Below are 16,516 nucleotides of genomic sequence, written 5' to 3' on the forward strand. Positions count from 1 at the left end.
CATAAACTGGTATTGCCTCCTACATCCACAACATGCCTTGACACCCCACTTCCCAGTTAGTGCTCATTAAGAGAGCTGGCAGCATCTCAGCACCAAGGCAAGCAGGCAGTCACCATCAGCTCAGTCCTACTATCACTCCACACTTTGCTGTACAGACACAGAGTTCTTTCCTCCAACTAGCATCACCTCCATGACACCTCCAGCCTCAAGGCCAAGCAAACAATCCCATCAAACACCTTAGTGATGTTTTTGTCAATTCCATGGTTCCAGGCCCAGAGTTCTGCACCAACTTCTCCATGCCATTATATGACAATCATTTCATTTCATCAGGTCCCCCAGAGGATTCACTTTTCACTCACAGTTGCTGCAGGGAGTTCCTCACAAACCGTCCCTCTGCTTCCAGATTAGCTCTGCTCAAAATCACCATCTCACCAATTCCTTCCCTTAATGCAGTCCTTATTTGTTATGCATATATGGGAACCTACCACTTAGTTTCCTGCTTGTTATTGATCTTCCATCAAAAAAACCCTTTTGAACCAAGTGGCTTCTTTTCTTGCCTACACATCATAGTAATTAGAGGTGATTAACAGCAGCAGCACACACTCATACATTCGGCTGAGAGTAGTCTTGAGTGCCCACTATATGAAGGATTCACTAGAATCTAGTGAATTCTAGAAGTCTCTTCTAGATCTAGTTAATGCTGTTTCCAGCCTGCAAGAGATAGGTGCGAACAGACGTTGTTACACATGGCTAAGTTACATCTATTTCATACAGCTGAGGTATGTATAATCTGACCAGCATCAGGAATTATGAAAGGCTCATTTTGAAATAAAAGCTTCTTAAACCCCACCCACTACTTAGATACACTCCTTTCCCATGAAAGGATCACAGGCCTGGAAAACATTTGGTAAGATCTCATAAGCAACAGCCTTTATTCTATAGCATGTAAACAAGAATGGAGCATGATTTCCCCTGCTTAGATTCTACTGCATTCGAAAACAGAACACAGCACCTGTAACTTCATCATTAAGATTTCTGGGAAGCTAAAAAGCTGAGAACAACATGAGTGGTGCTACCAGCCCCACTTACATTCAGACCTTTCAATACCCACAGAATCAGATGCAGTAGCAGACCCTACAGCTTAAGGAACATATGTTGACTTAAGCCACTGCCCTTTAGGTGATTTACTGCTGTAGCATACACTGTTTAATGTTGCCTTTTTATTCTTTTCGATAGTAGTAGTCAATACTCACGTCCCACTTCATAGGTGCTCACACAGTTGTCACCTTATTATTAACTTCTTATAACACTACAATAAAGACATTAAAACTGCCACTTGGCATGAACTGCAGAGCAACCTAAAACCACAAGCCTGTAGAAAGTGTTCAACTAGCAACAACCTTCTTGGTTTTCATCCACAATTTAAACATCTATCTGAACAAAGTAGAACTGCTCAAAAATCTCAGTGGCCAAGTGACCACAGTGTCATTCCTCTTTAACACTGAATTAACATGAATCAGATCCGGAGGATTAAGGCTTTACTGTCAGTGCCTAAGCAGTGATGCAACAGGTTGTAAGTCTTTGAGGAAGCAGACATTTTTTCCTGGAGTTCAACATTTTCTCAGTCAGTATCCTTCTATAGATGGCTAAAGCAGCTAATATGAACATGATCATTTTTTTACTCTGGCAAAAAGAATCACAGCCAGCAGCTGAGATCTATTCACTTTTCAAAACGAAACTTAAAGTGAAACAAAACCCCAAATGAAACTGCAAACCAACACCCCCAAATAGAGCATGACCACCACTGCTGCGTAAGAGGAAAATACGCTGTGGAAAATACACCTAACACTGAAATGAAAGATCCCTTATATCCATTAGTGACACTCAGAAGCTGCAGAGGAGCATACCAAGACAAGCCCCCTGCTCCTAGCTATGCTTCACACACAGGGACTCTTCTCCACACCAAAGCTACTATCTGCCTCTTGCCCGAGTGATCCCAGGCCTCTTCTGCATGCACTCCACAGTGCCAAGGAGCTTCACATCTTAGTTGGATTGCTGCAGATCCATTTGTCAAGAAAAGAGACTGTTTATACTAAGGGTACATGCACTTTGATTGCAAATATCACATCAACACAATACCCCAAACTCTTCTCTCACAAATTTTAACACCCATGTACCGCTGCCAATAAACTTGTGCAACAAGAACCGTCATTACACTATTTTACTTTTCAAAACAGCAACTACAGATAGGAGGATATGGGTTTTCATTTAAGGTTCTCCCTTAGGAGGAAATCAGAGGGGTTACCATGGACTTCTCATACTGCTACAGTTCAAGCAGGCAATTAAGATTTGTTTGGTTGTTGGTGGAGGCTTTTTGGTGTGCTGTTTTTTAAAAAGGGAAGCAGTTTGACATTGCTCAGACTAAACGGGTGCTGTTACCTGTACCTAGAAATCACTCCCACATGTACAAGTAATTTGTAGCTATGGATGAGAAGCAGCAGCTGACAAACACGCTAATGGCTGTTACCTACACCCAGTCACAGTATACTGAGGGATACCATGACACTCGGTTTCACTGATTTCTCACGTTGCTCAGGCTTGTGCACAGCACCGATGTTCCAAAGTCAACAATCAGAGAAGTAGATCTTGCTATGAGTTGTAATAACCACTTTTGGGGAGAAGCCATGCATAATTCACAAACAAGCTGCATTCTTATTTTAGTTGAGAAGTGCAATGCCTTTGCATTGCTGGAAAAGAAAACACAGAGTACTGCAATATAACTGCAATGCTGTCCTACTCCTTCCACAACAGGTGAGGACAGACTGCCAGCATTCTTCATTTGGAGCAGCTGTGGGTTGCGTCTCTCTTCCTCATTTAAGGTAACCAAGATTCTGGGGGGAGGGAAGACAGGAAACAAGCACTTTTCCTGGTCCCCAAACCTAAGAATAGCTGAGACGGTACTGCTGCAAGATTTAGGCCACACAAGCACTCAAAGAAGCATGAAATATTTATACTCTGGGCAAACAATCACAGAAGTCTTGCTTTTTGCCCAGAATCTCTTTATCCAAACAGAACAGGAGGTTGTCCCAGGAAAGTTTACTTTCAGAGGGCAGAGATGAGCTTGTTGTTATGTTTTTAAACTACAGCTCTTTTTTTTTTTTGTTCGTATCTGAGAAGTCAGTTAAGCAGCAACTGTGAATGACAGGACTCTGTTGTGGACTCAAGCACCAACTTTCACCTTTCAGGCACCTCTTGCACTAAAGGGAAAAAAAAAAAATCTGAAGTTATAGCAGTTTCTCTTTCACACAGGACAAGAAAGAAAATGAACACCTTTGTATTTAGGCGGGGTACAACACTCTAGAGAGAACCCGAAGTTAATGCAAACAGTATGAGTGAAAAAACATACACAGCTTGCTGCCACTGAATAGATTTTCCATGACTTCTATCCATAAACATAAACTAAATTCCTACAAACTGTGACTAGTAAAGAACAAGTGATTACTTATATTCTACAGACAATTTTAAGTGATACAGAGCACATGCGATACCTTGGGGTATACTTAGAGGCTGCATCATCCCATCTGCACGTAACAAGGCTACTGATCTGGTTAGAGCATCTGCTATTGCAGAAAGCTAGAGACAGTTGAATTCAGCATGAACGCCTAGCTTCAAAACAGCACTTAAACTAAAACACAGATCTAATTAAACACCTCCCCTTTTTGTTTCCTCTTGGCCAATCTTCCTCCTTTCCATTCAGCTGGTTTCTAGACTTATGTACCTCACACTATCCATTCGCTGCACAGGAAACCTGCAAGCTGATTTTGCAGAAGTCTGGCAGGCAAGTGGGAATTTGGACATAAAATTGCAGGTCTTTGATGAACTTCAGTCTCCAGCCTGGTTACTTTTCTTTGATGTTTAGAAATAACTCGTGCTGTGATTCAGATGCCAACATAACTATCTTAAAGTTTGAAATTAAGAGTCCTTAAACTCGAGAATAAAAAGCTTAAGTAGATCTTACATGCTACAGACTAGCTTAACCCCATGGTACAGCAAAGCACACCTAACTGCACCCACCCAGAAAACAAGGGAAGGAGATCATCAAGAAATGCCCTCCTCATCCCATGGAAAGAGGGCTTCAAGTTGCTCCCTACCTCCAGAGCTTACATAAATTACCCATACGGGCAGGAAACCAAGGTATTCCACCTGGCAGATTAAGTGCTAGAAATACATGATAGCTCAGACGTGAGCTCCCAACAGAAAGGAAGTTATAGCTGAATACAACCCCAACCTGTTTCCCTTCACAAGCTCCCTAAGATGAATAAAAAGCACAGGCTTTCCTGTTACACAACAACTAGTAATCATGTGATCTACAATGCAGCACAAGTGTTTGAAACAAGGATGTGCTCCATACAGAGAAGATCCTCCTCCAAACTCTTTCAGTCATTTAAAACTCTGCCCTTGCATACAGTGCTTCTGTTTTAATCATTTCTACAATTTCCTCTAGACATAGCCTGAAGGTACTTAAAAGCTGTACGCTGTTCAAGAAGTACAGGTTAGACCTGCTTATTTTCTGCCCGAGACAGAGAAATTTCACTCAGGTGTTTGTTGCTTTTTTTTGGTTTGCTAGTTTCTAACAAGTCTCCAGTAACACTGGGAACACACTCTTTGCTTCAACCCATCTCTACTTTCACTCTTTCCTCTAAACAGATGCCTTAACTTCTAGAAGCCTTCATCATCCTCGCTTTGGTCATCCATAACTATTTGTAAACATGGGCATTCACGTGTATTGATATGCAGGCTTCTGACCCTTTCACTTACCAAAGAACAGTTTGTTTAACCAGCCTTAATGGACACCCGACATTTTTAAAGTTTGCTTACAAGAGAACCCATTTCATCCTTTCTTTTCTGCAATAGACAAGGCCAGGAGTCTCCTCTGAGCAGGGAATATTCCACATATCAATGGAGCTTAAAACCAGTAACATATCAGACATGTTCTGGCTTAACTGCCAAAAAAACCCTAAATATCAGTGCTCACATATTAAACTAATGTAAAGGAAAAACTGAGTTTGGGATCAGAGTTCAACAAAGCATCTCATCTTTACTTTTCATATGACAAGTAGAGCAAGAATCCATTTTAAGACCTGCAGTAGAAGTGTTTCTGAACAGTAGTAAAACCTCTTATTTGCTCCAATGCCAACTGGACACATCCAAAACTCAGATTCAACGTAGGGTTTTAGAAAGGTGCAGAAACAGAACAGTCTGCTGGACTTTTCAACAACCGGTCCAGGTTGGTTTGGTTTTTTGTTTTGCTCTCTGCTGTTCTACATGGAGTGGAGAACACCACTGAGTGGACTGATGATCCAGAAGGGTAGGAAGCATCGACTCCACAACAGTATTTTTACATCATGCTGGAAAACAAGGAAAAAAAAAAAAAAAAAAAAGAGCTTCCTATTCTAAACTGTTACTTCACACAACCTTTAAAGGCTTTGAATTTTAAACACGGAACAGTGTCTGAACAGCTGTGAAGCTGAAATATCTAAGTTTGCAAAATGCTATTTCTAGGAAGATGCAACAGATGTTTTGTGCTTGTTCATATGTACATCCTATTCTAAACAGGATGTGGAATTTACTTGTAATGAGCACAATCAGTGTATAATTGCTGTTCTATGCCATTCAAGCAAAAAGGAGAAGCATAAGACACTTCCTGTCAAATACACAGGCTGCCTATTGGACAAATCCATGTATTATGCAGCATTTAAAGACAGGCAGAAGTACCTTCCAGCAAGTCACATCCAGATACGAGCAGCTACAGACAGTTTGATCTTCGCTAACTTTGTGCTGCGCTACTTACAAAATACATTGAAAGGATGCAAGGGTTAGTCAAGCAGAAAGTTTGAGATGTAGGGCTATAGTTCTGATCAGACTAGATAAAGCAGAGCCATTAAAGTGAACAGAACAGGCCCTGAGTGCTGCCTGAGTATTCTCACCAAGTTACTGATGTGGGTAGAGCTGCTGGAACGTCGCTGCAGCATCACTGTGTAACTAAAACGATAAGGCATGTTTAAGTAAAGCCACAGAAGCAGTAAAAAGTGTTGTACTCCCCAAACCCATCACCTTGCTTTGCTAACTGCAGAATGAAGTTATAACAGGTTTAAGAAAAAGCTCCCCATGCATGTTCTAGCATTTGGCCTAGAAGGCAGAACCTGCATAACCAACACCAAGAAGAACAGCAGGTAACTACTCCTGTTTACTTGAACGTGATTACCAAGGAGTTATGCCACTGAACTGAAAAAGAAGATAAACCAACATAACTAACAGCTGCTTGCAAGGCCAATACTTGTAGCACAATATGTGGGGGGAAATGGCAGAAGAGCAGCTTGCCTGCTCCAGAAAAATAGTAAAACAGAATTACTCACAGTCAACTGTGAGAAACAGTGCAGACTTAACTACAGACTTCAGGATATAGCTCTAATAATACTTTGTGACAACCATTCCCTCCCATTAATTAGGTCTACAGTACCAACTGTAGTTTTAGGAGTCACCTGATGAAAAAGCTGTAAGACATGCACTATTCAGTATGCTGAATTTGCTCTCTATAATCCACCTTATTGCAGCATGATTTTTTCCTTCTTGTTCATAGTAGTTAACCTCATTTGAATTATTCCTGCTCACCAAATTTTAAAAGAAACACAACAATCTAAATGCTTCCTTCATATTCCCTATTTTTGCCCTAAACAACATACTATACATACCCTGAAAAGGTCCTTCAATTTCAGGATTCCCTCAGTGCTACAGCAAGAATGCCAAACACCTACATTCAGTGTTTATACTTCAGGTTTAGCCTTAAGTAGATGATCTGGGAAACAGAAGAAAAGCCTTAAAAAACTAGTTTGTTTGCATGTAAAGCCTAGCTGCATTTTTATGCAATTTTCAAAACTTGGTGGAAATGTAAGGGTGTTACATGGTACTATCACAGACCTACAATAATACAGTAATACAGCCAGCAGCAGGCTAAGAAAACCTGCTATGTTCCAGACTTACAAGAGGTACCACCACAAACATTCCTGCCATTAACATTTCTTGCATTTTAAGCACAGCAAAGCAGGTGATTTGACAACCCGATTTCTTCTTCTTCATGTTTGGTTCGTCTGTCAGGTACCACAAATCTGTCTCTTGCTACAGCTGGTTGAAGCCAAGAACTCAAAGGCCACTGCCACTACTTCTTAGTTACGGTCATTTCCCCTCCCCAGCAGAAATGAGCACAGATTCAAATTTATTATCTCTTCTAAAGAGGAGACACTTCAAGTTCAAAAATTGCTGTCAGTTGAGTCCAGACACCATGGCTCCTCGATGAAGTATATTCTTTCCTATGCTTGTGTAGAGACAGTAGGCAGAAGTGTTTCTCAGAAGCAGTTTAAAAATAGGATCTCACAACTGCCCAGCATGCCTTTATAAGCTTACGATATGCTTGCTCCAGCATATGAGTACTGCGATGATGGCACACAGCTCCCGAGACAAATTCAACTTGCAGTACTACCTTGACAAAAGCAACAGTTTCATTTTGTCAAAAAGGCAGCCTTCTAAATCACTACTGGGGTAGAAACAGTATTTAAACACATGCTCTTACAAAGTCTTTTAAGTAGAAGGCCTGTTGTTTTTCCTGGAGGGACAACTCCTCCTACCTCAGATAAGACAGCAGTACAAACATTATGGCCCAAAATGAAGCAGCACAACTACCGCAGTTCAGTGCTCAGAAGAGAATTATCCTGGTAAAAGACCAACCAAAGCTACAGCTTAGGTTACACTAAAAGCAGCACAACTATAAAATCTCCAGTTCCTGTTTCACTTCACTTAAATTTAAGGGACCACGTGACAGTGATCTAATCAGGGAGGGCAGGAACAAGAGAGAACAAGATGTCAAGTACCTATTTTCCATACAGCTCTTCCCCTCTTTTTGTGTCCTCCCCACTAGTTTTGACAGCGACACCCCAGATCTGCTGCACAAGTTAGCTTTGGACTTGTATGAGTTTGGTATATTGCAACTGTATTAGCACTGCATCTAGCAGCTACCAAAGACCTGAACACACGAGAACCAACCAAGCAGAAGTATATATACTAATCACTGTACAGATACGAAGAATCACGAACTTCACCAACACAAAGTTTAATTAGTTGTCAACCCACTGAGGTCAGCAAGCATGAAACATAGTTGTAGCCAGTCAGAAAGCTTCCCATTCTGAATCTGGCATTCAGTCATCATAATTCAGTATTTCTGTATAGGCTGACCAGGATTACAGCAGTCTTCTGAAATTAATCCTTTCTAGAGACATCAGGTAATGCTGCACTCCAGCTGCAATTTACCGCTGAAAAAGAAACGCTGCATATTTGCACATCATTAACAAGCTGTCAAACAGTGCATCCACGCTTGACCACAAGAGTGGTCAACTGAGTGGAAACTGAGGTCTTGTTCCTATGGTTGTTCTCTACTCTCTTGAAAAAAGTTCCCTCCCTACAGAAGGGAGAAATTCTGTAGTTCCTTACAGAAGTCTCAGCAGAGATAAGGAGCCCATTAGGTACAACACTTTGTACCCACATAAGTTTTGTTTGGTTCCCAAAGCTTCCAAACAAGATAAACACTTGCTTTGGTCTCCCTGTGACAGGACCACCTTGAGCTGCAGCTCTGGAATCCTGGAGCCCACAGCTCTGTAATTTCCTCACTCTAGCACAGCCTAACTCTCAATAAGCAGCAGTATTTTCTCTGTTTTCTTCCTAGAAGCCAGAAAGAGCCACTGTTGTGCCTACCTCACTTGTACCCTGTGAGGTCCACTTGTGAGGAATAATCCACTTACAGATGATTTCCAGCATCTTCAAAGAAATATTATTGACATGGCTTCTGAGCTAGCAGTATATAATCAAGTGAGAGTACTACCTCGCACCTTAAGAAGGCCCCACCCGTGTGCTAGACCAGTGCAAACACTAACTAGACCTCAGAAGCTGTCCACACAACTGCAAGCTTGCCTCTCCCTCTCAGCAGTGAGCTCAACTATTCTCATTCTGTTTTTTCCTTTTACTGTCTGCCAATATCTGGTCCTTCTCCATAGGAAAACCCCCACAACTCCTTCTGAGTCAACTTTTTTTTTTCCTCCAAAAAAGCTTATCCTGACACAAACCCTCAAGACACATGCAAAAGACGTTCCTGTCCTGCTGCTGTTCAAAACAGTCCTTCCAAATCCAGGTGGAAATATCTGCTGACACTGATTGGTTTCTGCTCAATAGAAAGTCACTGGACATAAAAGCAATTAACATACATTAATTTGATAAGAGACTATTGTGACCCACTGAGACCACAAGGTTTTTGAAGATTAGCTTAGAACTCTTCCAGTACAATTAATTTTTTACCAAACAGTCCAGTTATGAGATTACCAGCCACTTCAGGAGCAAGAAAGCCTACCTTTCCCAGCTTTAGCCCAGCCATTATCCTATAGATACATCTGAAATGACCCTGCCACCTGCAGGTCCTACAACTGCAGGTCAACATGGTAATGCCTTACATACTATTTTTTAGGTTTTTGTTTTGTTTTGTTTTTTAACATGCCAGACTCCTTAAGCAAGAATTACAGTGATTCTGATCCTAAAAGTGCCTTTAGGATTTGCCCCTTCTATTCCTTAAGAATTGCCTCTTTAATAAGGAAAAAACCAAACAAGCATACAGGTAAAGCTTGCACATCTCCATTATTTTGCCCTACAGCTGCTTCTTCCTGCTCTTGTTCAAGCAGAAGCATTTGTGAACCCAAGCAGCCAACATTCACATTAAAAAATGATCCATTATAATCAGGCTTACACTAAATCTGTTCTCCTGTGCCACTGCCCACATGAACACTTGTGCCACTACAACAAACAAAAAAAAAAGGGCAGCATAGAAGCAAGAATGAACAGCTGGGAAGAGGTACCGGATCATCTTTCAGCATAAGCACTGCTTCAACCATTTCAACTATGGCATGAATGCATACTCGGATATATTACACCTCATATCCCCCCTCCCTTCTCCTCTACGTACCCTTGAACTCGTGTCAGTCTTTATATGACTAGCACTGTAAACAGCACTGTTTAAATAACAGATCTTAGCAAAAGCACAAACCATGTACACATGCACAGACAGGCTACCGCAGTAAGTCAGAACCACAAGTCTGACTGCTGGAGAACACACAGTCAGTTGAAACGTCCTCAGTAAAAGGGAAGAAAGGGAAGTAGAAATTGTTTTTCTCCCTGGTTGGCTACCCTAAATACAAACTACTTTATTAAACACCTCCCTCTCCTACAGCTCTCTTCCTTTCCTGCACCTTCCAGATAAAGGCACAGCTTACAGACTGGCCTTCAAGCAAATCCCCTTCCCATAGGATTGCCTCAAAGCAGTATGAACATTTGCTGTTATTCATCTGCAGCAGAAGTAATTTCAGAGAACATTACAGACAATTTCAAGACCACCAACACCACCAGAGTGACCACTTGTCAAAGAAGACAGCGCTTCCCTGACAACAGCTAACAAGACTGCCTTGAAACAAATTATTATCAGAATATTCCTTCATTTCTGTTGTCCCATAAGAACATAAAGATTCCACAGTTCAAGCACTTCTGCGACAAGCTACCTGTTATGTAAAGTTCACCTCCTGAGCCCACAAACAAAATCTGGTGTTAATGGGTGCTGCCTAAAAGGTTTCTTTAGGAATTAAATGTCTCTACTGCAGAAAAACTTTTGATTTCTGAGTATTCTATATAAGCTATTTATATACGAATGTAATTATTCAGATTGTTCCCTTACACTGAGATAGATAACTGCTCCCCACTCTGTAATCACAGAATGCAAGCCTAAATGCAAGTGCTAATTTAGTAGAAAAGTACCTTTTGTCATCTTCAGTTAATATTAATGCTCTCCATTAGGTACATATTCAAGGAAATATTCATGTCAGGTTCCGAACAAAATCTGTTCTATCTCATAAGAATCACTGTGCTCTAGAAGCTTCTCCAGAAGTTTCTATTACAAAGGGATTATTTACCTTGTGCTACTATATGTCTATACACGAAGAAACAATAATCCAGTCACTTACATGTTTGGTCAACAAACCAATGGCCTCCTCCTAACACTACTGCCAGTGCTTCATTTTTCTGAATAGCATTAACAAGAATCCTGCTCTTTGTAGTACCTTCCACAGAACCGGCTGCTGCAAGGCTCAGCTGACAGCCACCATCTGACACTCAAAAAAAGGGGGGTTTTGTTCAGGAAACGGTGTGCATCACAAAAGTTAAGCTCAGACCAGAGTCCTAACTTTAAAAAGCTTCGCACTGTCATCCTTTCTTACTGTCTCAACATCTTTCCTGGCACAAAGGAAAAATATAGCACTATCAGATGTTCCCAAGCCCACTGCTCCCCTCCCCGGCACACATACCCTGCAGGCTCTAATTGCAGCTCGTATGGACTGCGTACAGCAGCTCCCCATCCCCAGCTGCTTCTTACGCAACCAGACTCCACCTCACGTTACTTATGTAACACATTAAGTAGCGTCTATTATACAGGAATCTTCTACATTAGTCACATACTCAGTAACTTCCATTCCAGTTGCTTTAACATAATGCATCCACCAGAAATTCAAGCTTCACGCCCCACCAGGTTGCTCACTGCACAGAAAAGAAACAAACCGCACCAGTGAACATATTAAGATCTGGAAAAGTGCTGCCAAACATTTCTAAATGTAACAAATCACCATCATTTGCCTCAGCAATTTTAGCCGTTACGTTTGTTTGCTGGGTTAGGTGCAGAGGCTGACTTTGTTGTACCATACGAAAATGAGATGTGGGAACCGGCACCAAACTGCTCTGCAAACATAAGCACCCCACCCCAACAGCACAATGCGCCGCACTCCTTGCTAAGAAAGACGTGTTAGAATTGGAAAATGTACATTTTTACACTCCCCTCCACTCCCTCCCCCGGAATCCTGAGATAAAATACAGAACCAGAATATAGATTTGAACGCCATGAAATCCTAGGCCACACTCGTGATACCAAATCCTTCTCTTGCCACCGTCCTGCAGCAAGACAAGGGACACCCGCAGTACGCGCATGCCACAGGCCCATTTTCCCTACATACACACCTAAATCCCTGTGCTAACAGTGCAGGCCTAACTGTAACGCATGCCACGTTGCTTCTCCGACAGGATCCAGCAGCACACAAAGAACACCAGCACTGCCTTTCCCACCCGGCAGCGCTGTTCGGGCACAGCAGAGATGTGAGCAGGCTCCGTCCCTTCCCTCAGCCCCCCCCCAGTGCCGCACACTCCGCCACGACGCCGCACAACTGTAATGAGGTCACACCACAGCGCCCAGAGCCTCCGGCCGGTTACTCGGAGCCTGACTTACATCGGGGAGGGGAGGCCGAGAAAGGCGCTACGGCAGCGGAGGGCGGACGGAGGGCCTCCCCCGAGCGCAACTACACCCGGGAGAGGGGCGGGGAGGAAGGAGAGCAACGAGAACCTTCCTCGGCAGCGGCTACGCCCTCGCGCGCGGGGTTACGGGGGGGAAGGGAAGGGGAAGCGACGCGGCAACGGCAGCGCTGGGGGAGGGGAAGCTCCAACTCTCCCGAGCGCCGCCGCCGCCTCAGCCGCGTTGGGCGGCAGCCAAAGCCCACAGGAATGCAGCGCGGTCACATGACCTCCGGCGGACGTGCGGCTCCCTTCCCTCTCCAGGGAGACCCTGCGCCATCTTGGACTGACGCAGTTACAAAAGCAGGCGCAGGCCGCTCCTTTCTCTCTCGCTCTCTCTCTTCCCCCGCTCCTCTCCTCCCGGCCCCGCTAAGGAAGGACAAGCCGAGGCCTTTTCCCGCTTTCCTTCTCGCCGGGGATCCCCCGCCCGCGCCGTCCTCCCTCGCGCTGGGATCATGGCGCCCGTTTTCTCCCTTTGCACCAACCTCCCCCGGCAGCGCCGACCCTGCCCGGCTGCGGCGGCCCCTACTGCAGGATGATGTCAGCGCCAGCCAATAGGGGAGCGCCGTGAAGCCCGGCGGAGCTTCCGATTGGATGAGCGCAGAGCCCGCCCCCTCCCCCTCCTGCCTCAGTCCCCGCCGCGGTTCGCTGCGGAGCCGCAGCCGAGGCACGAGTGGGGGAGGGGAAGAGGAGAGGAAGGAGGAGAAAAAAAAGAAACCTATACAAAAAAAAAAAAAACCGACGACTAAACCCACCGAGCCGCCGGCCGCCATTTCGCGCAACAACAGGCAGAACCCGAGCGAGCAGCCCCGGCCAAGCACCCTGAGGAGAGAGAGAAAGAGAGAAACAAGAGACACACGCACAGGAGAGTTAGACAGGAAAAAATACCCATAGACTCCGCCATGTCACAAGACGTTTAATCGCCCCCCCCTCCTCCCTCAGGCTCACTGCCCCGCCACAGCCGCCTCCGCTGCGTCCGAGCGGATCCCTTCACCTCGGCTCCCTCCTGCCGCAGAGCACCCGTTAGAGCCCCGAGCTCTGCCCGAGGGGCGGGGGGACGCTTAGGCTACGGCGTGGCCGCTAGCGGCTCCTCCGGTCACCCGCGTGTGGCGGCTCCATCGAGGCAGGGCAGCGGCTGCCAGCCCCGCTTTTATCCGGTGCCCCGCGTTTGCGCACTGAAGGAGGCTCGCTCAGCCCCTGGTGGGCGTCGAATGAAACCCCAGCCGCCGCCTCCCCTCCCTCACTGCGCCGGAGGGGTTGAGGCCGGGCAGAGCGGGGAGGGGACGTGGCGGGGGGGAGCGGCGGCGCCGAGCGGCCCGCCCGGTGCGCACAAAGCCGAGCGGTTCCCCGCGCCGTTCCCTGGAGGAGAACGGGGACCGGCGCTCAGGGCACAGAGCGCGGTTCCCGAACGCCGTGAGGAGAAGAGCGTTGTCACCGCAGCCCCCGGCGGTCGCTCAGAGCCCCGCACCGCCCTGACGCGGGGCCGCTCAAACCTCCCGCTCCCCCCCCCCCCCCAGTCCTCCTCCATGCGGCTCTTCGTGCGCTCCGTGAGGAAAAGTTACCCCTCTCTTTGAGATTAGCGACGAGCGGACGCAGCTGAGCGGAATGCCGGCCGCCAGCGGGACGCCGGGCTGGGGGGAGCGGCCGAGCTCGGCGCCCCAGAGAACGCGCCTTTGAGTCGATCCTCCCGCCGGCGTTCGGGGCCGCGCGCCGGCCCCTTCTCGCCGTTCCTCCCCCGCCCCACGCGCCCCCGCCGGCCCCCGCCCGCTCCCGGAGCGCCGCCGTTGTTCGCTGTGAAGGCGCAAAGAGCTTTTGTAAAATGGACACTGAGCGCCCGGCGGGCGCAGCCCGCGCACCGGCCCACAAGCAAAATGGCGGCTGTTTGGCTTCGCCTTGGTAACCCTGCCCCTGCTAGGCGGGGCGGGTGAGCCCCGTGCAGGGGGAGGGAGGGGAGAGCGGACGCCATTTTCCCAGAGAGAGGCAGTGACATCGAGGGGAGCGTAGGAGGCTGAAAGGAGGGAGACACGGGAGCAGGGGCGGCAGCGGGGTTTGTACACAGGTCCCGAGGCAGAGGCGCTTCTCAGCCGGACCCCGCCGGGCGCCGAGCACTCAGCTGGTTGCTGGGGGAGGAGGGATCTCCCCGTTCTTTTCTTTCTTTTAGCAGAGTGCTGAGGGTCGGTCCTGCCCAGGGCAGGGCTCTCCGCAGTAGGGCAGCTGCAGCGGGCTGGGATAGGAGGGGGCCCGGCTGAGGGGTGCTGCTGTGGGCCTGTCACCATTCCAGGTGAGTCCGTGCTCGTTGCCACCGCGGTTCTGCCGGCTGCTGGGGGGAGGGGGCTGGGAGCAGGGGGTGAATGCCGTAGGGATGGCTCTGTGCCCCACTGCCTGGGGCTGCCTGCCCCTGCGATGGGTTTAGATTCTGCCGGGGTTGCGTTGCGTTCGTTTTTCTTTTTTGTGGGGTTTGGCTAAAAAAATGGCAGACTGTCGCTATAGCTTGTGAATATGGCGGGTTACTGTAGCTGGAGGAGCTGAGGGGGAATTTTTTGGCAGTTCTGCCAGATTTATGCATTATGCCTGGAAAAAGAGCCGGTAGAGGCTGTTACGTGAAAGCAGACCTTCCTCAGGCGGGTGGGTTTTAAGAAGGGATTTGTGCGTTATTGGGACTGCGTATCGAGTTGTATGAAGCTCAGGGAGATCTCTCCTCTTCCTCCATCCTGTATGTTTGTGCTTTGTGACACTAAAATGGTCGTTGTAGGCCTAATCTCCCTGCCTTCCACACCCCCGCCTCCCCTCTGCCCCCCGCTCCTATCTCTGCTCCTGGGTAACCTGGTGCAGGGAAGCTGTCCTCAGGAGTTTCTGTGCCAATTTAAAAGGGGATCGTTCTCCCCACCCCCTTTCTCGGGGTTGTGAGTAGTGATATTGGCGCATCCCTTTCTTGCTTCAGTGCCCGTAGCCAGCGCTTGCCTTCCTAGGCTGGCGGATTTTAGTCATAAGGAAATAAATACTGTCGGAGCGGCCCCTATCCCTCTAGACTTATGAGGGGGGACTCAAATGGCTCACTGTACAGTCCTAAATAGGGTAGAGAAGCATAACACAGTGTGATTATTAGGGTCCTGTATTCCCCCCATACTCGGCCATTAGGGACGCCCGGTGGCCAGGAGCCTGGAGGTCCCTAACATGGTGCACACATTATCGCTGAGGGCAGGGGCTCGGTGCTGCAGCTGGGTTCAGGAATGTTTTAATCTATTTACAGTATATTGAAGGAATAATAATGAAACATTACAGTTATTGAGGGCTTTGCTTGGAGAAAAGAGGGATTTATCCACGGCCGTAGTAATAATGCGTAATTATTTGATGACAATGACCATACTTTTAAAGTTACTTTTCAAAAAATGTGGAGTAAATTTCTTAATTTCCCTCTTTTGTCCTTTAGAGATTCTAAAAATGGCGGCCTCAGGCTGATGTTGTGGTAATCTAATCAGCTCGGGTCCTCCACACCCCATGCAGCGCGTTTGTCTGCTGCATATTACAGCCTTATTCTGTTAAAATGAAAAGACCGTTCCCTTCAAATAACACACAAAGCATCTCTTGACTTTACTGCGATTTAAAAATGCTGTGTTCCAGCTGATTAATTTTATTGGTTATGTGTGTGAAAGGCAAGTGAACGAGACCACTCTTGTCGGGGAAGCGGGGGGTGGAAGGAGGCAGGAGTGCTTCCCTGAGGGGTGTGTATGGGTTGCTGTAAGGTGGTGCGTCTGCCGGTGTAGTAATTTGGATAAGCTCCTGCCTTTGCAGTGGGTACCGTATGTCCGTCCATCGTCTTACCAACCTAAAAGCAGTGATATTTTTCAACCTAAGGAAATCCAGATCACTAATTCAGTCAGCCAAATTCTGGGTGGAATCACATTTGTGAACGTCATGTTCACCTTCCAGGAAATACCTTTGCTGGACGTTGGGGTGGTAATCCCCTGCCTTCATCATTTGGGAATGCTGAAAGAACTTAATACTTGGGGAAATAATGCATGCAGGATTATAACCTGTTACT

At 46.5% G+C, this 16,516-nt stretch overlaps 1 protein-coding gene across 4 annotated transcripts in view; it reads left to right on the forward strand.

The window, feature by feature from the left end:
- The first annotated feature begins 14,431 nt into the window (after positions 1–14,431).
- Positions 14,432–16,516, forward strand: part of KMT2E (lysine methyltransferase 2E (inactive)) — a 52,211-nt gene continuing 50,126 nt past the window's right edge. For all 4 annotated transcript variants that reach the window (XM_072327222.1, XM_072327224.1, XM_072327223.1 and 1 more), the window contains exon 1: positions 14,432–14,755. The gene's annotated coding sequence lies outside the window, so the exon portion shown is untranslated. The remainder of the gene's footprint in view (positions 14,756–16,516) is intronic.

The sequence above is a fragment of the Excalfactoria chinensis genome, chromosome 1 (assembly GCF_039878825.1).
Source record: "Excalfactoria chinensis isolate bCotChi1 chromosome 1, bCotChi1.hap2, whole genome shotgun sequence".
In the NCBI taxonomy this organism is placed as follows: Eukaryota; Metazoa; Chordata; class Aves; order Galliformes; family Phasianidae; genus Excalfactoria; species Excalfactoria chinensis.